The following is a 23,107-nucleotide window of genomic DNA, read 5'->3' as shown; positions in this document are numbered from 1 at the left end:
GGGTGCCTGGATGACTCAGTTGGTTAAGTGTCTGACCGGCTCAGCTCATGATCTCAGGGTCCTGGGATTGAACCCCCTGTTGGGCTCCTTGCTCAGTGGGGAGTCTGCTTATCCCTCTCCCTCTCCCTCAACCCCTCCCCCGGCTCATGCTCTCTCTGTCTCTCTCTTAAATAAATACATAAAATCTTTTTTTTTTTTTTAAGATTTTGAGGGTGTTGTATTGGCAAAGAAACTACAAACCTGGTCACCAAAAGCTGGTTTGATCAGCCTCCCAGATATGCGCCAGCAGGAAGAGGTCTATAGAAGCTGTAAGGTCTGCAAGGACATGTTCTCTGGGGCAGCCTTAGAGGATCCTGGGTAAGGGATAACTTCCCAGGAGACAACACCAGACTCCACATAGGCTAATGGAAAGGGGAGGTCCTCCCCAGAGAGCAGAACCAGTGGTTGCCAGAGGCATCACCCAAGAACTTACTCCTCTGTGGAGAAGCAGCTTTGCAATTCCTGCCCAACTGGATTTGGTAATTGATAAGATCCAGTGACGGCTAGGTGTTTGCCTTTCTTTCTTGTTCCAAGTGGATTTTTTTCTTTTAAATTTTATGTAAACTCAATTTAGCTAACATATACGGTATTATTAATTTCAGAGGTAGGATTTAGTGATTCATCAGTTGCGTATAACACCTAGTGCTCATTACATCAGGTGCCCTCCTTCATGCCCATCAAGGGTGGGCACATAAGGCTGGCAATGGACCTGTCCACAGAGACCTGGCGGGCCAGAAAGGATGGGCATGATATATTCAACATGCTAAATGGGGAAGAGATGCAGCCAAGAATACTTTATCCAGCAAGGCTGTCATTAAGAAGAGAAGGAGCGATAGAGTTTCCAGGACAAACAAAAACTAAAGGAATTTGTGAACACTAAACCAGTCCTGCAAGAAATATTAAAGGGGACCCTTTGAGCAGAGAGAGAGCCCAAAAGTAACACAGACTAGAAAAGAACAGGGACAGTCTACAGGAACAGTGACTTTACAGGTAATAATACAATGGCACTAAATTCATATCTTTCAATAATTACTCTGAATGTAAATGGACTAAATGCTCCAGTCAAAAGACACAGTATCAGAATGGATTAAAAAACAAGACCCATTAATATGCTGCTTCCAAGAGACTTATTTTAGACTCAAAGACACCTCCAGATGGAAAGTGAGGAAGTGGAGAACAATTGATTGTGCTAATGGACACCAAGAGAAAGCTGGTGTAGTCATCCTATATCAGACCAACTAGATTTTAGACCAAAGACTGTAATAAGAGATGAAGAAGGACACTATATCATAACAAAAACGTCTATCCAAGTGGATGCTTTAACGAGTTTATCCTGTTCCTCCTCCACTGTTGTCTCTACGGAGAGTAAGAGGAGCAGATTATCTGCCTTTTAGTTTACAGGTCACTAGACCATCGGATCCCATCCACACATTGTCCTTCAGAGATCCTGGGCTGGTGCGGTGCCCAGATGCCTCCCTTCCAGGGCTGCTGACTGTGTTCTCTGCTTGGGGTGGCCAGATGGTGGGCTCTGACAGAGCAGTATCTACTCCTTCCTTCTTTTTCCTCTACAACTAACCCCCACAACTTTAGCCAAGTGCAAGATTATATCTCCCAGCTTCCTTTGCAGATAGTATGGCCATGTGACTAAGCTTGGCTAATGGGATCTGAGCATCAGCGTTATACTCAGACTTTAAGAATGACCTTAGAAGGAAGGGGCAGATTGTCTTCTTCCTATTGACTGGAATTCTGATACAATGGTCAGAGCTGGGGCACCGTTTGAACCCAATGGTGGAAGATGCAGGTTGGAAATGACAGAACCTCTCCTGCCCCCTTGTTGGCCTGCCTACCTCTGGGCTGTCATGCTATAAAGAGAAATAAATTTCTGTCTTGCTTAAACCACTGACAAATCGAAGCTTTGCTACAGCAACTGAGCCTCTCTCTAGCGAATGCATTCACATAGTAGGATTGGGGTAGGGTTAGAAATGACAAGTATATGTAATGATCCTTCACATTTATGCAGCGCTTAATACCTACCAGACACTGCAAAACATTCTGTATGCAGTATCTCTTGTAATCCCTCACCACCCTGTGTGGTAAATATTATTATATGTTTTTTATTTAAGTTTGAAATGTTTCATATGTATTAGTATTATTATATACATATGATAAAAATTTTCCAGATGAGAAAATCGAAGCATAAAGAGATTAACTTGATCAAAACCTCAAAGCGAGTGAGATGGAGCTCGGAGTCAAAACCAGTGTTTCTGGACTCCGGTGCCACACTCTTAAGCCCAAAGCTTACTGTAAATAAAGCACAAGCCTGTCATCTAATAGACGCTCAGTAAGTGGTTACTATAATTACTGCCTCGCCACCCGCTTTCAGTCCCCCTAGCCCTCTAGCTACAAGGCTCTGAAGGCAAGCAGGCCCGGGGCGCACTGACCTTCCCCACGAGATACTGGTATCGAGGATGGGGATGGAGGAGGGCTTCAGCTCGGGCAGACCCTAGCACTGCTCAACACTACACCCATAGTGATTTTCCGGAGTAAAAAAAAAAAAAAAAAGGAGCTCTCTGCCCTGCCCCTGCCCTTTGCCTCTCAGAGCTCCCACACTGCTCTTGCTGCCAGGCGAGCCTGACCCATTATCTTTGGCAGGACGAATCAGCAGAAGGTACTGGCTTTGGCTGGGAAATAAATACTCCTTGCGTGTTTGCTTTTAGTCTCTGGTCATGGTATCATATTTCTTGAAACCTTATTTCTTGGCTTGCTCTCAAAACTGGGTGTAATAAGTCCCTGCACCCTGACCCTAGGGTGAATTTGGCTGCCATCTCTGGATAGCTGATTTGCCTGGGATATGGGGTCGGGATCCTGTTTAAGTGTTATTTTTATATCAGAGGGAGAAAAACAGCTCGAGGAGGCCAAGGGGAGTAGCCTGATAAATTCCAAGTGGGGTCTGCTGTACCAGAGTGGTTGGGAGGTTGTGGGAGCAGCCTTCAGGTCAGTCACCTGAACACTCCAGCTTTCATCCTGTCTGTGTGTGGCTGAAATCTATGTCCATGTCCCAAAGACCTGGATAGAACCAGCACCACATTAAGGCAATTTATTCTGCCCCAAGGGCCCTGTTCCTGAGTGTTTTTTCTGTGAGCTGTTGGAGACTGAAGTGGACAGATGGTGCTTGTGGATACCCAGTGTCCACTTACCCCTCTTTTGGCAATCCCCCAAGTTTTCCTTCAGGAAACCACAATTCCTCCCATCTCAAAACTCATAGTTTTCAGATGGGCTTAACTCTGTGTTCCAGGAAATATACCTCTGATGCAGACTTGGCTAATCAGCACATCGCATTCCCCTAGCCACAGCGAAAGAAAGGGACATTGACCGAATTAGTCCAATAGGGGTAAATCTTGGAACCTCTGTTGGAGTGAATAGGAGCATGCTTCCACTGGATTTGGAGCTGAGGATGTAAGTGTGGAGGTTCTGCTACCATGCAGTGTGGAACTGCCTGAGAATGAAGGAAAAATAAAGGGCCAAAGAACCATGATATGATAAGAAAGATCAGGTTCTCCTGATATATACTGAACCCCTGGATCAAACTGTACCTGAAGACCTACCACTGGGTTTTTCAGTTACATTAACCAATAGAATTTTTCTTTTAAGAGAGAGAGAGGGGGGATGCTTGGGTGACTCAGTCAGTTAAGTGTCTGCCTTCGGCTCAGGTCATGATCCCAGAGTCTTGGGATGGAGCCCTGAATTGGGCTCCCTGCTCAGTGGGGAGTCTGCTTCTCCCTCTCCCTCTGCCTGCCACTCCCCCTGTTTGTGTTCTCTCTCTCTCTATCTGTCAAATAAATAAAGTCTTAAAAAAAGAGAGAGTGTGTGTGTGAGTGGGGGAGGGGAGGGGGAGAGGGGCAGAGGGAGATGGAGAGAGAGAATCCCAAGCATGCTCCATGCCCATCAAGGAGCCCAATGCAGGGCTTGATCTCACGACTCCGAGATCATGACCTGAGCCAAAATCAAGAGTCGGAGGCTCAACAGACTGAGCCACCCAGGCGCCCCGAATCTTTATTTTAAATGCAGTTTGAATTGTCTTCTGTCACCTGTAACTGAAAGAGTTCTGATACCAGAGTTAACAAAGAAACAAGATCTCAACACCTTCAGAAGCTTCTGGGAATGATGTTCAGTCACTGCACTTTCCCAAGAAAAAGTGCACATTTGAAAAAGCAATTAGAGTAAATCAAAAGGTACTTGAAGAAAATACAGTAAAGGAGGAATTGGAATGGAACAAGGTTAATGAAGGAAGTTTTCCTAAAGAAGGCGAGTTTGGATACAGAAATGATCATGATGACAATAGCAACTATTTACTGAACCCTAACTATGTGCTTGACATCAGGCTAAGCAGTTTAGATGTGTGGCACAATAATATGTTGAAATAGTAGCCACATTGAAGGGTACTTTCTTCTACCTGATAGACCTTTTCTCACTCAGGCTTGGTGTGTCCTTGTTTATTGCCTCAGGGAATAAATGATATAGCGCAAAGAAAAGCATCTTCTGACTTTTAAGTTTCACGTGAGGTCTTCTGGGAGGAAAGGGAATAACTTTGGCTTAAACAAAAATTTGGGAATTTTGATAGGCTAGGTGATTCAGAAAACATATCCCACCAAAAACAACTCAAAATGCTGGATAAAATATAAAGAGCAGCTTCTTTAAAGCTCTGAAAAGACAAGATAATAAAGAACTTACTAGATCCAGGGGCGCCTGGGTGGCTCAGTTGGTTGGGTGTCTGCCTTTGGCTCAGGTCATGATCCCGGGGTCTTGGGATCGATCCCTGCGTCGGGCTCCCTGCTGAGTGGGGAGCCTGCTTCTCCCTCTCCCTCTGCCTACCATTCCCCCTTCTTGTACTCTCTCTGTGTGTCAAATAAAAAATAAAATATCTTAAAAAAAAAAGAACTTACTAGGTCCAATTGAAAGGAAAACAGGGGTACACAGTGAAGTTAGTGAAAAGAGAAGGAGCTCTGTTCCAGGGCATCTGCCAATTCTAGCAAGAGCCATGTGTGACAAGGGGAGCCCAGGACCCCCACAAGCTGGGAGGATGAGAGGCAATCCCATCTATAAAAAACTGGGATCTCGAAGGACAACACCCTCAGAGTAAGTGTAATCCAGAAGCAAACTAGCTCTTACATAGATTTACAGACAAGGTTTTCCTCAACTGACTCGTTCAGAGAGTGTCAAACCTTGAACTTGGTTTAAGGTGTTACTAAATCAGTAATGACCCTAGGTGGTTGGCAGGAGCAAACACAAATGTTCTCTGGAGAAAGTTAGCTCCTTCAAAGTGACAAATTATTCCAATAATACCCAGCACATAGTTGAAAATAATGAGATACACTAAGAATTGTAAGAACCGGCAGAAAAGACAGATAGCAGGAATAAGCCCATAAAAACTTCAGAAACTGGAATTATCAGACACTTCGTATACGAGAATGTGCTCATTATGTTTAATGAAATATGAGACAGTTTAAAAAAGTATGGAGCAAATAGGAAACTAAAAAAAGCAGCATAACATATTATTTTTAAAAGCAAAGAGAACTTCTAGGGGCGCCTGGATGGTGAAGTTGGTTAAGCGGCTGACTCTTGGTTTCAGCTCGGGTCATGATCTCGGGGTCATGGGACTGAGCCCCAAGGCAGGCTCCACACTCAGTGTGGAGTCTGCTTGGGACTCTCTCTCCCTCTGCCCCTCCCCCCTCAAATAAATAGATGCAATATTTTTTTTAAAAAGCAGACAGAATTTCTAGAAATGAAAAACACATAAGTGAAAATAAAAACTTAATAAATGTACTTAACAACAGATTAAGTGCAGCTGAAGAGAAAATTGAATGTCAAGTCAGAAGAACTTACCTATAATATGTATAATACAGAAAGTTAAAAAATATGTAAAATAGATATGAAAGAGATTAAGAGACATAGAGGTTAATGCCGAAAAGTCTAAAGCATATTTAAATAGAGTCTCAGAAGAAGAATGGAGAGAGAATGGGGTAGAAGCACTATTTGAAGAGATTGCTTGATATTTTCTGGAACTGGTGAACAAATAACAATCCCCAGATTCAAGAAACCTATGAATCCCCAGGAGGACAAATGAAAGAAACTCACACATAGAAACGTCATAGCAAAAATTGCAGAAAACCAAAGACAAAGAGAGAAAAAAATTGAAAGTAACGGAGGAAAAAAAAATCATTGTTGATCCTTGAAAAACATGGGGGTGAGGGGCGCTGACTTCCTGTGCAGTTGAAAATCTGAGTGTAACTTGTGACTCCCCAAAACTTTACGAATAGCCTACTGTTGACTGGAAACCTTACTCACAACATAAACAGTCAACTAACACATATTTTGTATGTCATATTTATTATATACTGTATCCTTACAATAATACCTAACTTTTCTTGATTTTTTTCAATATTTCTAGGCTATGTGGTTTGTCTGTGAGTTTTTCAAAAATTGTCATAAATCTCCAAAAAATTGTCCAATATATTTATTTAAAAAAATTCACAAGCAATCAAACCTACACAGTTTAAACCCATGTTGTCAAGGGTCAACTATACTTTCAAAGAAATGATGGTCTGACAGCTAACTTCTCAATAGAAAAGGGAAACCCAGGAATAGTAGAATATCTTCAGTGTGCTGAAAGAAAGCAACTTCCAACTTATAATGTTACACAAAAAGAAAATTTACCAAGAAGACAAAAACTGTATTTTATGACAAACAAAAACAGGTGGCTCATCACTTCAGTAAAGGAAATTTCCAGAGAACATGCTTCAGAAAGAAAGTGATCCTACATAGTAGATCTGAGACTTAAGAAGGTATAAACAACAAGGAAAGTGGTAAAAATGTAGACATATGTAAATTAATCATAAGTGCAAAAAAAGAGATAATGGTTGTAATGTCCTGTGGGGTTAGAATGAAAATACTACCAACCATGACATATAAATCAAAGGTGGTGAAAAATGGAGTGTTTAAAGCGTTTGAAAATCCTTGCATTATCTGGGAAGAGGAAAAGATTTGGGGTTTTGATTAACTTTAGATTTTGATATATTAATCATGAGTGCTGTAATGTCTAGAAAAGGCACTAAAAGAATATAAACGGGGTTAATAAATAAAAAGGGAAGAAATTGAGAGAAAAAAGAATCAACAGAACAGGCAGGACAAACAAAAAGCACAAAACAGTTAGGAGAATAAATATGAGTTAGATTAAGACTTTCTTGGCCCCAAGAGGAGACAGAGGATCTCTTGGTTTGGCAAGAGTCAGAGGAGAAGCAAGAGTGAGCAGATGTGGGTTCTTAAGGAAGGAAGGCTCTGCCCTCTGCCCCCTCCCCTGGCTGGTTTGTGGGATCTTGAGAGCAGAGACGGTCTGTGCTTCCTGATAGAATCCAGAGTAGGAAGGGTTACACGGTGTATGTGGGGAGACAGGACCTTATAGTGCTCCCCCAAACCCAGCAGAGTAAGGGAGCAGCAGAATGATCTTAGCACCCAAGAGCAATGCAAGAGGAGACCAAGCTTTTGAAAATCATATAACGTTTCCTATGATCCAGCATAGCATCCACACAGCGAGAATGTTTATTGTGTGCCCATGGGTGGGACAGAAGTGGAGAGAGAGAGAGAGAGAGAGAGCTGATGGGAATGAGGAACAGCACAACAGTGATCTGTATGGCCCGTCAACTAAGGACCAGATGGTTTGATGGATGCCTTAGTGGATGCTAGGTGGAAAGATGACGCCTGAGGACCAAATACCTATTCTCACACCCCGAAGCTCAGCCTTACATAAATACATGGGGATTTAGACACAACCCCAGGGGTGCTGAGGAGACTCTGATTAATGGAGATTAAGTTTCTCAGAGGGCAGGCTGTATCAGTCAGGATGATTTCAGACACAAGTAATAGAAAACTCAATTCAAAGTGGCTTAAGCAGGGGCGCCTGGGTGGCTCAGATGGTTGAGCCTCAGTTTCCTCAACAGTTATCTGGGGATAATTATCAAAAGACTCGATGTAGCAGGACGCCTGGGTGGCTCAGTCGGTTAAGCGTCTGCCTTCAGCTCAGGTCATGATCCCAGGGTCCTGGGATCGAGCCCCTTCATTGGGCTCCCTCCTCAGCGGGGAGCCTGCTTCTCTCCCTCCCTCTACTGCTCCCCCTGCTTGTGCTCTCTCTGTCTCTTTCAATCTGTCAAATAAATAAATAAAATCTTTTTTAAAAAAAAACCAAATTGGTTTAAACAAGATGGAGGCCTATCAATTTGCTTAACCAGTTGATTGATTCTGGTTGATTTAATCCAGTGGCCTTGATGTATTTTTCCCTTGATTCTCTTCCCTTCCTCCTTCGGTGCCAGCTTCACATACAAAGGAAGCAGCAACAGTTCTGAGTCCCTTATCCATGCCTAACAACATCCAGAAGAAAAGACACCATTTTTTCCCTGTACTTTCTTCTAAGAGGTGGAAACATCTTCCAAAAGCCCTTGGAAAATTTCTCTTTGTATCTCATTAGCCCAAGCTAAGCCATGAGCTCATCCCAGAACCAGTCTCCATCACTGATAGAATACACCTGACTGAGATTAATCAGGGCTCATCCTTGGCTGAGGTCAATTCTCCCAGCTACGTGGCCACCACAAAATAAGGAGGAATGGAATGGCTATTCTAGAACAACTGTAACTGTAGTCCTCCCCGCTGGCTGCCCAATAACCACACATACACTCCGTGGTATGTTAACAACTTCAGAAACGCATGTGTCTAAATGCAATGCACTCATGCCCTTCTGAAAAAGTACCACCCACACTTCATCCAGTGGCAAACCTGGGATTTCTGGGAGATGTGCCCGCCTCTCCATCATGTTGGAAATGTGCACCTGGATTTAAAAGAAAATGGGTCGGGGAATGAGGTGAGTGCTTCTCACGGTGTGAGCTTGGAAAACTCTGACTCTAGTGTCCACATGTATGAAATGAGAATAATAATGTCTGCTATGCAGGTTATGATGTTGATTTCAATTAAAATAGTGACAAAAATAAACCAGCGAGAGCTGTGTATATTCATATCCCAGCTGCTGATCCCTAATAAATGTGTCACATTTGCAGCTGATATGCCAAAATTCTGCAGCTCAAGGTGATACCCTTTTGATTAGCAAAAAGACCTGTTATTTTCCCCTGGGACTAACCCTTCCCCACCAATTCCTTCTAGGAGTTTGAACACGTTCTGCACATAGTTAGAGTTATCATGCTGGGTTGCAGTTCCATCATCGTGCTGCCCTCTGCACGGTCATCCTTCTCTTTGTTGACTAAGGCCACCCCACTGGCACCCCGCCCCCTGTGCCATTTCTTTACTCCTCCGACCACAGACCTCTGTGGCTTCTGTCCTTCTCTTTGGCCAACAGAGACTTTCCATCTACTTCTTCACATTAGCTATTTCAAAACCCCAGCTGCTGGCCCCAAGTAATACTCTTCATTCCCTTGCATCACAGCCTTCTCCTTCCAGAACCTCAGGGGATGGAGGGGATACTAGATTATGGTCATGTGTGGCCTCACTTCCTGCCTAGAGTCACAGCATCCTCCAACATCTTGACTCTGCTGCCCTCTACCAGATTTCTTTCACACACAGTGATTTATCTCAGGGACCCATTAGTGATCTCATTCTCTCTCTCTCTCTCTCTCTGTTCCTCCCCCAGTCTTATCTTCTTCAGAAAACCCCAGTCCAACAACTGTACATGTTTATATGACAATAATAGGCCAGGTTCAAGTTCTCTCTTACAGGGCCCCTGGGTAGCATGTAAACTCGAGTGGGTATCTTATCTAAAATACCATAGTTTATCTAGAAGCCACAGAGAAACTTTGAGAAGAGTCTGGGTCTCAATAGAGCTCCTGCTCTTCCCAGCCAAGAGAAGTTGCCACACTAGCCATGTGAGTATCAGCAAATCACTTACTTTCTTTGACCCTGGATTTCCACATCCCTGTAAAGGCTAAAGCAGTGTTGAGAGGGAAACATATAGCACTAAATACGCATGTGAAAACGGGGGAGGAAAAAGATGGGAAAGATATTTTAGTGATATAGAAAGATATCCAGGACCCTGCTAAATGGAAAAAGCAAGATGCAGCAGTGTACATAATATACTACCTTTTGTATGTGAAAGAGGGACTAGAATATTTATATGCTTGATTCTGCACAAAGAAACACCAATGGGATTACATGAAATGATAAAAGTGGTTACCCATAAATAATACATTAAAAGAATCACATACCATGATCAAGTGGAGTTTATTCCAGGGATGCAAGGATGACGGTTCAACATCCATAAATCAGTCATTGTGATACACCACATTAACAAAATGAAGGATAGAAATCACGTGATCATTTTAATAGATGCAGAAAAACCATTTGACAAAATTTAACATCTATTTATAATAAAAATTCTCAACAAAGCTGGTTTGGAAAGAATATACCTTAACATAATAAAGATCATATATGACAAGCTCACAGCTAACATATTCAGTGATGAAAAGCTAAAACCTTTTCTTTAAAGATCAGGAACAAGACAAGGATGCCACTCTCACCTACTTTATTCAACATAATACTAGACGTCCTCGCCAGAGCAATTAAGCAAGAAGAAGAAATAAAAGGCATCCAAATTGGAAAGGAAGAAGTAAAACTATCACTATTTGCAGGAAGCATGATTTCATATGTAGGAACCTAAACCCTAAAGACATCATCAAAAAAACTGTTAGAAGTAGTGAGTGGATTCAGTAAAATCGCAGGATACAAAATCAATACACAAAAATCTGTTGTGTTTCTATACAGTAATAATGAGCTATCAGAAAGAGAAACTAAGAAGAGAATCTCATTTACAATTGCATCAAAAATAATAAAATACTTAGAAATAAATTAACCAAGGAGATGAAGGGCCTATATACTGAAAACTACAAGACATTAATGAAAGAAACTGAAGAGACATAAATAAATAGAAAGATATTCTGTATTCATGGATTGGGAGGATCAATATTGCTAAATTATCTATACTACTCAAAAGAAATCTATAGATTCACTGAAATCTGTACCAAAATCCCAATGGCCTTTCTCACAGAAATAGGACAAATTATCTTAAAATTTGTATGAAACCACACACACACACACAAAACCCAAATAGTCGAGGCAATTGAGAAAGAACAAAGCTGGAGGCATCACACTACCTGATTTCAAACAATATTCCAAAGCTATAGTAATTAAATCAGTATGGTATCAGTATTAAAACTGACATGTGGATCAATGGAAAAGACTAGAAAGTCCAGAGATAAACCCACATATATAAGGTCAACTGATTTACAAAAAAAAAAAAAAAAAAAGAGCCAAAATGTACAATGGAGGAAGGACAGTCTCTTCAATAAACGGTGTTGGGAAAACTGAAGCCACATGCAAAAGAATGAAACTGGACCCCTATCTCACACCATACACAAAAATTAACTCGAAATGGACTAAAGATTTGAATGTAAGACCTGAAATCATAACGTTTCTAGGAGAAAACGTAGGTCGTATGCTCTTTGACATGGGTCTTGGTGATTTTTTTTATACTGACACCAAAAGCAAAATCAAAAATGACTAAGTGGGACTACATCAGATTAAAAAGCTTCTGCACAGCAAAGGAAATTATTAACAAAATGAAAAAGCAACCTACCAAATGGGAGAAAATAATTGCAAATTATATATCCAATGAGGTGCTAATATCCAAAGTATATAAAGAACTCATACAACTCAATAGCAAAAACACAAACAATCCAATATTTAAAAATGGGCGGAAAATCTGAGTAGGCATTTTTCCAAAGAAGACATTGAGTTGGCCAATGTGAAAAGATGCTCAACATCACTCGTCATCAGGGAAATGCAAATCAAAACCATGCTGAGCTATCACCGCACACCTGTTAGAATAGCTATCATCAAAAAGACAAGAAATAACAAGTGCTGGCGAGGATGTGGAGAAAAACTGTCTGTGGGAATGTAAACTGTGCAGCCACTGTGGAAAACACTATGGAATAAAAAATGGAATTACCCTGTGATCCAGCAATTCTAGAAAACAAAAACACTCACTCGAAAAGATAATATGCACCCCCATGTTCATTGCAGCATTATTCACAATGGCTAAGACATGGAAACAACTTAAGTGTCTGTCGATGGATGAACAGATAAAGAAATATGAAATATATATATATGGAATATTATTTGGGTTTTTAAAAAAGATTTACTTATTTATTTTAGAAAGAGAGAGAGAGCACACATGAGCGGGGGAGGGCAGAGGGAGAGGGAGAGAGAATCTCAAGCAGACTCCCCGCTGAACTGGGAGCCCAACTTGGGGCTCAATCCCACAACCCTGAGATTAAGACCTGAGCTGAAACCAAGAGTTGGACGCTCAACCGACTGAGCCACCCAGCCGCCCCTAATTCAATTTTTTTAAAAAAAGAATTTTTGCCATTTAAGACAACATGGAAGGACTTTGAGGGCACTATGCTAAGTGAAATAAGTCAAAGACAAATACCGTATAATCTGTCTTATATGTGGAATCTAAAACAAACCAAAACTGAACTCGTGGTTACAGAGAACAGACTGGTGACTGCAGAGGTGGGGCGGGGGCGGGGGAAGGGGGAGAAATGGGTGAAGGGAATCAAAAGGTAAAAAAAAAAAAGTAGTTACTCATAGGGTTTGGCAGAAGTTGGGCAGGGGGATGGGGTAGATGAGAGCAGGGTGGGAATAAGATTTCTCCATGTATACTTTGTTACATTGCCCTGATTTTTTGAATCTTATGTCACCCATTCAAAATATCAAAATGTTTTTTTTCTTTTCAAGTTTTTATTTAAATTCCAGTTGGTTAACATACAGTGTAATATTGGTTTCAGCAAAATGTTTTTGTTTTTAAAAAATGTAAAGCAGAAAGATAAAAACTTACAAAAATGGTCCATAATCTTCCCACGGGATAATCCCTGTTGACATTTAAAAAAATAATACAAAGCACGTTGTTTGAAAACTCCCAATTTTATATACAGAGGTATAAAATCGAAAAGTAAGCCTTCCTTTTCCCGTTGTCCCAAAGGTAACCCCTGTTAACAGCTCCTTGGTTTCTTTCTAGAAGCTTACCCATTTATAGTATTTATCCTGGTGCTCCATTCTTGTCTGCTTCATGAACTGCACGTCTTGCCCCTGTCACTATATATGGAGAGCTTATATTTTATGGTATTTGCTGTAATATAGGTTATTTTCCTATTGGTGGACATTTTAGGTTTCTAGGTTTGTTTGTTTGTTTTTTCTTTACTATTACCAGTAACGCGCTGTCTTGTTTAAGCATCTTAGATGGCAAATGCATTTTGAACTCAGAGTAAGAATGATGCATTTTGAATCGTCTGTAGAACATGATACTTTCCCATGATGCTACATTTCTTTTCTCCAAATATTTAAAAATAGTTTTGTAGGGAGAGGGGTCGGGGGAGAGATCTTCAACCCCCACCCAACGACGGAGGCCCCCCCCCCCCAGGGGGAGCGTTGTGCCGGAATGGAAAGTTGCTTTTGAACGCCAGGTGCTCGGTTTCTAATTGCCATTAGCCCAGAGCCAGACTGGGATGTCGTCCGCCCTGCCCTTACACAGAGCTCTTTCTTCTGAAGAGCCTGTCCCTCCAGTCAGTCGCTTGGGTACCCCATGTCTGTTCGAAGCTGTCACTCTTCCTGCCTCACTGTGGCTCTTTCAGCCCTCTACTTGGAAGGTCCGAAGGGAGCCTCCAATCTGCTCCTCAGGGTCTGGCGCCCTCTGCTGGCACTGAGGATTCACCACTTAAAGGGCTGTCCAAGTGCGCACAACTGAGAGCTCATTCATTCCCAGCCCCCACTGTCATATGGGGAAACTGAAGCAGCAGGGGCGGAAGTGACTGGCTCAAGAACACAAAGCAAACCGCTCCTAGGACCAGAACTTGTGCCTTCTGACCCGTCTTCCGGTCTCCCGCATGCCAGTGTTGGAAGGAATGAAGACATAGGAGATGCCAGACTGGATCCCCCGCAACAGGGGGAGTCTGCCATCCACACATCCCTGGGAGCTCTAAGGCACTCTCCATCAGGCAGGGGACCTCTGCTCAGCTGAACTTGTCCTCTACTGTGTTCTGGGGCAGTGGCCCTCCCGTCCTCTCTGGGACGCCTCATTATTGCCCTCAGAGCATGGATAGGTTTAATCAGGCCCTAAGCATAGACATGTGTCTTCCCCTACACCATTATTTGTATGTCCTTTCATGGATATCCACGTACCATCTAGACTATACTTTTACATAATGCTTTTCTTTAAATTGTCTCATTTTAAACTTAAAAGTCCAAGGACATGTATTACCCTTCCCCTGGATGATGATCCATGGATGCTTCTGGTTCCCTAGGAATTGTCTTTGAATCCTTGTTGTCTTCATTTGGCACAAGAAGACCTGATCCTCACCCTGAATTCTCTATTTAAAAAATAACCATTACTAGTGAATGAGAGCCTGGTATCTTTCAGGTCCTGACTTTGCACTGTGTCTTCACTATATTATTGAATCCTCACGACAAGTCTATGGGGGGAGGGGGTGTTCTTACCTCAGGGGAAGATGAGGCACAGGTGGGACCATTAGTTGTCCAACAGCTGGCAGATGGCTGAGCTGAATTTGATCACACTCTTTCTAAAGCCAATGGATATGACCTTGTTGTCTTTTGAAATTAAAACTAAGACGATGCAAAGCTACAGTGAAGAGATGAGGACTGGGGGACATCCCCCCATGCCCGGGGAGGCAGACAGAGAACGTGTGAGGGCAATGGGCTAAACTGTGTTGAGACCCGGCAAAGTGTGGTATCCTGGCATATGGGGATGGGGGCACCAGAGGATGTGTGTGCCAGAAGTCCAAGGTGGTGGGGGCAAAGGGGGGAGATGGAAGTGGCTAAGAGGGGCATTCCAGGTTCCATTTTCCTGATGCCCTGGAGAATGCCACTGACCCTGCTGAATATCCTGTAGCCCCTTCTGATCACCAGTGGGCTATTCAGTAATATTTTCTCCATGGGAGCCCTTTTCAGTGCAGGGGGGGGGCACTGTGGGATACACGGAAACAGGAGGGGGTAAAGGTTCACCAGAAGCACAAGCTGGACTCCTAGCTCTACCACTCGTGATGCCTATGATCTTGGCTTCAGTTTCCTCATCTGTCAGATGTCCCCTAATAAACACAAAGATGCAACGCCCAGGCTCCTGTTTACAGAAGGATCTGCTGCCCCATGGGGACCGGGGTCAATAGACAGTCTCTCGCTGTCAGCTCCTTCAGGGTCAGCTGCAGAGAACACACTCTTCCTTTCTCAGGGCTGCCCACACATCTGGTGACCGAGTGAGACAGAGGTATAAAGGCCAGGCCCTTTCAATCCGTAGGGGACATTCTGGTGGCAAGAGCTGGCAGTGCCTGTGATGGAGGCTTAGCTGAGCCTGCGTCCCAGCCCCACTTCTCCCTCTGCCCAATCCTGCTTCCGCCTCCTTCCTTTCCAGATAAACCCCTTGCACCCCAAAAGCCATGTCCAGCATCTGGAGGACCCAATCTGTGACATATCTATTTTCCATGCCCAGGACAAAGGAGGCATGCTGCTAGATTTGATGAAATGATGCCAGATATGAATCCAAAGTGTGAGAATTATCCAGCTTGTTGAGACCTCCCTCCTGGCCAGTCCTAGATCTATTTTGGGCGGAAGCACCGAAAGCAGTAGGAAGGTCAGGCTGTGGGGTTCAGTGACAGCCTCGAGGCATGATCTGGCCGTCATCAAATCAGGGCAAATAACTTGAAGACTTTAAGGGCTGCAGGGCAATCGGGGGAGGCTTCTTGAAAGGAGATGGCACTGAGGAAGATGGCTGGTATTCAGGCTTGGCATCATTCAAACTTAGGGGACTCCACAGACATTTACTGAATGCATATTATATACAAGCTCTTGCACTGGCAGGTGGAGAGTTTTGGAGAAAAGCCCCAGGAAAGGTCTCTGGCCCTGACTGTCCCCGAGGGACATTGCCCAGCCCCATGAGCTTTGGACATTTTACTAACCAGTTCCCTCCTTATTTGATTTATTTTTACTGAATAGCTAAAGTCTCTATCAGAAAAACAAGCTCTCACCAGAGAGGAAATAAATAAGCCAAAACCTCAAAATGCTTCTTCACCTTTGAATAACGTCAACTTCTTATAAGATTTTTTTTAAGATTTTATTTATTTATTCATGAGAGACAGAGGGAGAGAGAGAGAAGCAGAGGGAGAAGCAGGCTCCCAAGCAGCAGGGAGCCCGATGCGGGAGTCGATCCCACAACCCTGGGATCATGACCTGAGCTGAAGGCAGACGCTTAACCATCTGAGCCACCCAGGCGCCCTCTTATAAGATTTTTAATCCTCTTCTGATCCTTATTGCTGCATGCACTGTTTCTACTTCATAAGTGAAAATAACATTCTGGGTGCTCTTTTTGTAACTTAGCATTTATTTTATAGAGACTGTTCCTTGCGTCAGTGCAATGAACATATGTCATTTTAACGCCTGACCAGTATTTTATGGTGTGGTCAACATACCCTCTGCTAGCTAGGCATTGCATAAGCTTTGAGCTCTCCACTAATACAGAAAAGGTAGTTACATTTGTGTGCATAGTTTCTTTTATTCTCTCTTAAATAACTTACACTGGGTGTCACTCCAAAGTGAAATCACGCAAGGTATATGATCAGTTTTGTTGGCATGCCCTCCGGAACACGTGGCCAACTTGACAGCACTACCAGCAGTATGCAAAGGTTTCTCCACACCTCTCCCAGCTTTGAGTTGTCTAAATTTTTGTTGTCAGTGTAACAGGTTGGTGTTCTTCCTGGTTCTAATTTTTAATTTGAGTTTCTCTACCATGGAGACGACCTTTCAGAAATATTTTCTCTTGAGGGACAGTGTCTCCTCTTGCCAGGAGATGGCGCTGTGACTCTGTGCTAGGCTCCCTGAGACGGTACCGTCGTGTTAGTGGTGGGCCGTGGGGTGGGCTGTGGGTTTGCACCAAGAGAGGAGATGTTAAGAAATCCTCTGGTCTCCCCTGGGGCCTCAGTTTCCCACCTGAGTTCAGAAAATCTGGTTTTGGTGAGGAGGTGACACCACATGTTGGCGGAGGGCGCAGGGTGGGGGGGAGCGGCGGGGAATGGTCTGCCTTGCCCCGCCCTGTTGTGTATCTTTCATGCTTTCAAAGTTCCTAAGAACCCAAGTTTATGAAGTGTCCACTGCAGGCCAGACATAGTTCTTGCCCTGCAAAAAAAACACAAAAACCAAAAACAAACACAAACCAAAAAACTCATAAGCAAGTGGAGGGAAAATATACAGACAAAATCAACTCTAAATGCCGCACTTCCTATAAAAAAAGGTTCAAAGTGCTACAAGTTAATGAGAATTGGAGAGATTGCCTCCCACGATGGGTGTGTGGGATCCTGGAGAAAAGGGCAGAGCTGGGCCTCCTGGGGCCGGGAGGCAGATGAGCAGAGTGTAGAGGGGAGGCCAGGGTTTGGGGCCTGACTGAGCACCACAGTGAGCCACAGTGAGCCTGGAGCTCTCATGTAGACAGAAAGGAAGGTGAGGTTGGGAGCGGACAAACAGACAAACCATGGTGGGCCCTAATGCCAAGCTAAGGAGTATGCAACTGATTTTGTAAGCAAAGCTGAGCAAGTTTGACAGCAAGAAAACGGTGGGTCATATTTGTACTTTGGCCAAATCAGCCTGAGGTTTAACTGATTCAGTGGTTTTCCTCCTGTGTTATATAGACACATTTTCCTCCCCATCTGACCGACCTCTCACAAATGGTTGATACGATTGCCTACTTCCCTCATCTCCAAGTGCTCTCTTTGCTTGGCTTCCATGAAACCACAATGCTTTTTCCTCTTACACTCCTGGAGGCGCTTCTCATTCTCCTCTGCAGCCTCTTTCCCTTCCTCTGGCCATTAAATGCTCATGGAGCCTCCATTCCCTCTGCACTCTCTCCTGAGCAACCTGGCCCTGAGCTTGGCTTAATTATACCCTACACCACGATGACTCAGCCCTGGCCTCCCCTCTGAGCTCCAGAGCCATATATCCGACTGCTAGTCGACAGTGAATGTTTCGGAAGCATCTTTAATTCATGTCCCAAACTCCCCACCCAGCCCTGCCTAATGCTGGTCTTCCACCGGTGTTCCTTAGCTGCGTGGACACACCACCATTCATCCTGCTAGGCCAGTGAAACATCCCAGAGGTGTCCTTGACAACTCCCTCTTCCTTGCCTCCTTTTCCAGCCACCCCCCAGGTCCACCTGACTCTCCTTCCTCAACAGCGACCAGAACTGTCCACTCTATCCATCATGGCTGCCATTCGCCCAGCTCAAGGCTGCAGTGGCTTTTCACCTGGGCCCCCAGGGAGCCTCTGAGCTGGCCTTCTGCTTCTGCTCGGGCTCCCCTGCAATCTCCCCTTCACACCGTGGCCAGAGCTATCTTCTCCAAATGTACAACTGACCATGTCACTCACTCCCCAGGGAAACCGCTACAGTGGCTTCCCGCTCAGGCCCAAAGGGAGTGTTCTTTTCCTTAACCCTTTTATCGTTAGGAAAATGAATACAAAAAAGAGCATAGAACAAATGTACAATTGAACACCCTTGAAGCCAACTGCCATGAAAGGAGACAGAACCTTGTCAGCCATCCCATTCTGGTTGCTCCTCAAAATAGAACTGCCTCCTTCCCCCACCCCAGAGGAACTACCTATCCTGACTTTCCTGGGAAGCATCTACTTATTTTTGTCATCCAACCACATGTCTCTATTATGGTTCAACTTGGCCTGTTTTGGGTTTTTTTCTATGTCTGTTAGTTCTCCTTTAATGCAGAGGTCCCCCCCACCCCCGCCATCTCCTTTTCTTCCCTCTTGCGGTGTATTTGTCTTGTAGAGTTCCCATTGCTTTTAAAATAAGAAAAACATTCCCTTCCATGCCTGTAAGGCTTGACTTGGTTTGATCCCCCTAAATCTCTCTAGCCTCATCTCCCACCAGGCTGCTTTTCACTCTCTTTCAACCCATGCCAACCTTGATGCAGTGCCCCCCATGCCTTCTCCTTACCCCTGTGGGCCTTTTGCAAAGGCTGTTCCCTCAGCTTGAAATGCTCTTCCTTCTCTTGTGTCTCCCAGTTAACTCCAGCTTATTTTTGTATCTCCGAGGGAGTATGCTCTCCTCAGAGAAGCCTGCTCCTCCTTCCCTGACTGGCCAGTCCCCTGCAGCCAGAGCCTCACGGCCCCTCCCTTCTCCTGGACAACACAGGTCAAGGTTGTGGTTTTCCATTTGTTTGTAAGATGATATGATTAATGACCATGAGTTCCACGAGGGTAGGGATTAGGTCTGCTTTTGCTCACCATTGCTTCCCACCATGTAGCTGGGTGCCTGGCACATAGTAGGTGTTCAAGTAAAAGCGTGCTGCCCTCTGCCCAGGGAGCAGTAGCCCCAGACACCAACACAATTAGGAGACACAAACCGAGACTGAAAGCCCTGATTCCCTCAGAGGTGGGAGCTGAAGCAGTGTGGGTGGGGGTGTCTCCTGGAGAAGGATGGAGAAGAGGGTGGAGGCTCCTCCCAGAACACCTGAGGCCATGCCAGGGTCCTTCTGCCCACCCCCAGCCCCTAGTGCAGGAGCCAGGCCTGGAATGGATGGCTGGAGAGGCTCCTGGGGCCAATCGCTCCCACCCGGGCCGGGCCGCTGGGGCTGAGCTAAGTGGAAACAAATGTTCTCTGGCTGTTCCCAGCCCAGTCCTGGTGAGCAGCCCCTCCCTCTCAGCTCTTGCTCCCCTTCCCCTCCTTGGAGCTCCTCCCCAGCCCCCCTCCAGTTCTTTCTCCCTTTGACTTATGGGGTGATTGGAAGTTTGGGGTGTAGGTAGGGTTGAGAGATATGGAAAATGTGGGGCAGGTGGACTCTGTGCGGAACTGGAATATGGGGTGGGGGGCTCCCTTGGACAAAGGCCCAGAGGGGGGTCTCAGAGGAAACTTGGCTTGTAAGGCAGGGATCCAACGGGCTAAAGTGGGAACCAGGCATTTGAGCTCCCACCCCTGGCTGGAAAGGCACACTCTCCTGACTTCAGGTGGGCTGGGGAAACCTGGAGTGGAGCAATGCCGGGTACAGGAGAGGAAAATGACCCTTTTTCTTTCTCCTTCCCTTCATCTCTCTAGAGGACTAGGCTTTCCTCTCCCTGTTCTCCTGGAGAACCTAGACACCCAGGGCCCTTAGCAATTCTCAAGTCCCAGTCACCACCCTGAAAGAATGGCAGTCAGGTCCCCTTGCTGGGGAAGGGGGAGGGAAGGCGGTGCAGAGGGAGGGAGAGGGGGAGGTTACTGGGAGGGGAAGGGTCACAGGCCCAAATTCCTAGGCTCCTGCAGCTTCAGTCGTTCTGAGAAACAAAGAAGCAGAGAAAGTGATTTAGAGACAGACACAAATAGAAACCAAATTCTGGAGATGGAAGAGACGTGAAAAGACACGGAAAGACAGAGAGAGAGGATCCAACAGACAGAGGGCTCTGCTTTCCCCTGCAGCGACTCCGATGTTATCTCTCTCCAGCTGCCTCTCTCCCCCTCCCCAGTCCCCACCTCTGCTCCTCCTCCCTCTCCCAACCCACAGCCAGACATCCCTGTGCTCCTTCCCCCTCTTTCTTTTGCACCAGGGCCTAAAAGTGGAGTTAAAATGTCCTCAGAACTAAAGGCAGAGCAACAGAGGAAGAGGTGGAGGGGGCCCAGTGCCCAGAGGACTGACAGAGGGGGGATCAGAGTGGCAACACTCCACTCCATGCTGCCCCCTTCTGGGCTGCGGTGTTCCAATCTTCCCAGAAAGTTCCTCCACTTGGCATGTCTGTACGGGGGGGGGGGGGGGGGGGGCGGGGGGGGGGGGGGGGGGGGGGGGGGGGGGGGGGGGGGGGGGGGGGGGGGGGGGGGCAGGGAGCGGTGCATGTAATCTCCCAGGAGGCAGGCACTGTCTCAGCCTGAGCCAGCCTGTCTGTGTGTCCATCTGTACCTGTGGGTAAAAGTTACTCAGCATTGTCTAGGGGAGGCAAGGGTGTCCTGGTGTTTCTGTGGGGTTATATCTGGATGCCCGTTGCCCAGGTGTGGGTGTGTCCAAGTGTGCATGTGTGTGCACTCATCTTGATCTTTGTGTACCTCTGTCTGTCCCCCCAGCCGTGCTCCATGAAAAGTCTTCTAGGGTAATAGTGGAGGACCGAAGCCTTGGGAACATCTCAACTCATCTCTCTAAAGGTTTGGAATGCGTAAGGGTATAGGAGTCATTGCTCTGGTTTCTGCCCAGATGCCAGCCAACCCCTAGGTGGGGGTGCAGAGAAGGCAAAAGAGAGTAAGCAGAGGCACAGTTGCCCTCGGAGCCGAAGCCTGCCCATCGCAGACTCCAGTGGACCCTTCCCCTGCCCCCGTGCTTCTGCAGGCACTTCTGGGCCGATGGATTCTGCAATGGGACTCTGGGCGGGGGGGGGGGGGGGGGGGGGGGGGGGGGGGGGAGGGCTTAGGGAATCCAGGGATGGCCAAATATTCTGTAAGATCTGGCCAGAGAGAGTGCTGCAGGAGGGGTGGGGCGATCTGTGTGTGTTTGTAGGAAAGGTGGGGGGTGGGGGCAGAAAGGCCGCCTGCGGGGGAGAAGTCTTCTTGGCAAACGCCCCAGTTTCCTGCGCTTATCCCTGCTCCCTGCCACTGCTCCCAATTCTGTTGTTTCAATAACATCATTTTTATCCACCCCACAGAGAGACTGTGTCTTAGGAGAGGGAGGCGAGGGGCAGGGCCAGGGCATGAGGGGGTGGTAATGGAAAGAGGCTGGGGTCTGGAGACAGCAGGGACTAGATTTGGGGCGCTCCCTACTCAGGCAGAGGCAGGGCGGTCCCAGAGCCCCGGTCCCCTGATGACAAAGACAAATACATTAAAATTCTTGCCTCAGAGAAGAATGCAGGATAGGGAGAGCATTTCATAATCTGTAATAACAGTAGCAGGGTGGGGGCAGGGGTGCGTAGGGGACTCAGAACCCAGGCAGTTGTTCCCAGGGGTCTGGCCACTGGCCACCTGCAGCCTTTAGGAACCCCTAAAGCTCTCCAGATGCCTGTTTAGTACCATCTGGCTTGAGTGTGTGCCCAACCTGGGTCTGTCTTTGAGTGTGCCGTGTCCAGAGTTGGCATTGCCCTGCAGAAACAGTAACTGTGTACAAAATTAAGAGGTGCAGAGGCCATGGGTGGTAGCTGGCTGCTATGAAAGGCAAAAATGGGAGGGAGCAACACTTGGGCCCCGTGCCCCTTATTAGCTCCCTCAGCCACTAGGCGACCTACCCAGGGTCCCTTCCCCTTCTCGCGAGTGCTCCAGCTCCCTCACCAAAATTCTCTGTCCCCAGTACAGGGCATTAGACTGACACAGCTGGGACACCACTGGCCCTGGGGTTGGGCTCACAGCAAACCTAGGAGCTTCCCCATGTGCCTAGGGCAATGTTTCTCCGTTTCTGTTTTCCACTTGCTCATCCGTCCTTCCCCAGATCTGCCTCGTCCCCTGGGTTAGGCATCAGTGGTCTTCTGTGGCATCCCCTTCGTCCCCCAGCTTCAGAATCTCTATTCACTTGTCCCCACTCTCTGGGGGACTCAATCTTGCCTTCTCTCTGCTCACCGAGGATGTTTATGTTTCTTGGCAGCGGCCTCACTCCCAGAGTTCAGGTGGTATCTCCACCCCAAAAGACCAGGAGCTTTCCTCTGGGTACCTGAAGCTTCTACCACTTGGGAGATCCACTCATCCCCTTAAAGGTTGATGCCACTCTAGATGGCGGTGATAGAGAAACTGGCGCTTGCCGTGGAATGTCCTGCACCACCTGTCTCTCGGCACCCTTGGGGCAAGCAGGCGGAGGGGAGGAGCGGGGACTGCAGCCACTGCCAGTAGCTTGGTGTGATGAATGGAGCTGTCCCCCCTCCCCACGGGGCCTTTGATCTCCCCCCCGTGGTGGGGGGAGACAGGGGCATCAAAGACATTTTTGTGGCATTAGAGAATCAGATAAACACCATC

Source organism: Callorhinus ursinus, unplaced genomic scaffold (assembly GCF_003265705.2).
Source record: "Callorhinus ursinus isolate GAN/ISIS: 27379988/994484 unplaced genomic scaffold, GSC_fseal_2.0 scaffold2, whole genome shotgun sequence".
NCBI classification, from domain to species: Eukaryota; Metazoa; Chordata; class Mammalia; order Carnivora; family Otariidae; genus Callorhinus; species Callorhinus ursinus.
The sequence above is the reverse complement of the archived record's forward strand: the minus strand, read 5'-3'. Positions refer to the sequence as shown.